Consider the following 1,879-nt stretch of genomic DNA (forward strand, 5'->3'; position numbering starts at 1 on the left):
AGATCGTTAAACGTAAAACTCAATATTTCGTATGGGTATATACATAGGTTTTGAAAAAAACAAAAATATAAAATATTGTTTTAATGCATATTTTCATCCTAAACTAACATATGATGATGGTCAAAGAAGCTTGGAACCTTTGTTGACGATGTTTCTCTAGAAAATAACGATTTTATAACGGTTAGTCCACTAATTTAGGGATTACATGAAGTTTTACAATATTAATTGATATAAAATTAGAAAGATGCCCATGTGCCATGAAAGAGAGTTTAAATAACATTGATACAAATTTAGAATGTGGTTAAAAATTTTAAAATAACGCTAAAGATTATAGGCTTCAGTATATAAAGCATTTACCAAAAACTCAATATTTTCGTAGGGGTTATAACACATAGATTTTGAAAAAAATTCAAAACTTTTGAAATTAATGCATAGTTGCATCCTTCACTAACATATTATGATGTTTAAGGAGGTTTGGAGCCTTTGTTGTCTCTGTTTTTCAAGAAAATGACGATTCTACAGTGGTTATTCCACCTATTTATGGAGTATTATGAAGTTTAACTCAATAAATTGATAAAAAAATTATAATGATTCTCATATACCATGAAAGAAGAGTGTTTAACATACATTAATACAAATATATAATGTGGTTAGAAATTTTAAAACAACAGTAAAAAGTTTAGGCTTCAGTATATAGAGCGTTTAACGTAAAACTCAATATTTTGTATGGGTATATACATAGATTTTGAAAAAATTCAAAAATATAACAATATTGTTTTAATGCATATTTGCAACCTAAACTAACATATGATGATGGTCAAAGAGGTTTGAAACATTTGTTGACTATGTTTCTCTAGAAAATAACGATTTTATAATGGTTAGTCCACTAATTTAGGGATTACATGAAGTTTTACAAAATTAATTGATAGAAAATTAGAAAGATGTCCATGTACTATGAAAGAGAGTTTAAATAACATTGATGCAAATATAGAATGTGGTTACAAATTTTAAAATAACGCTAAAGATTATAGGCTTCAGTATATAAAGCATTTACCAAAAATTCAATATTTTCGTAGGGGTTAACACATAGATTTTGAAAAAAAATTCAAAATATTTGAAATATTTTTTAATGCATAGTTTCGTCTTTCACTAACATATGATGATGTTTAAAGAGGTTTGGAGCCTTTGTTGTCTCCATTTTTCAAGAAAATTGCGATTCTACGGTGGTTATTCCACCTATTTAGAGAGTATTATAAAGTTTTACTCAATAAATTGAAAAAAATATTATAACGATTTTCATATATCATGAAAGAGATAATAACATATATACTTTAATACAAATGTATAATTTGGTTAGAAATTTTAAAACAATACTAAAAGTTTAGGCTTCAGTATATAGAGTGTTTAACGTAAAACTCAATATTTCGTATGGGTTTATACATAGATTTTGAAAAAATTCGAAAATATAACAATATTGTTTTAATGCATATTTGCATCTTAAACTAACATATGATGATGATCAAAGAGGCTTGGAACCTTTGCTGTCTATGTTTCTCAAGAAAATAACGATTTTATAATGGTTAGTCCACTAATTGAGAGATTACATGAGTTTTACAAAATTAATTGGTATAAAATTAGAAAGATGCCCATGTACCATGAAAGAGAGTTAAATAACATTTATACAAACTTAGAATGTGGTTACAAATTTTAAAATAACGCTAAAGATTATAGGCTTCAGTATATAAAGCATTTACCAAAAATTCAATATTTTCGGTTAACACATAGATTTTGAGAAAATTTCAAAAAAATTGACAATATTTTTTTAATGCATAATTGCATCATTCACTAATATATGATGATGTTTAAAGAGGTTTGGAGC

Source organism: Brassica oleracea, chromosome C5, assembly GCF_000695525.1.
Source record: "Brassica oleracea var. oleracea cultivar TO1000 chromosome C5, BOL, whole genome shotgun sequence".
Taxonomy (NCBI): Eukaryota; Viridiplantae; Streptophyta; class Magnoliopsida; order Brassicales; family Brassicaceae; genus Brassica; species Brassica oleracea.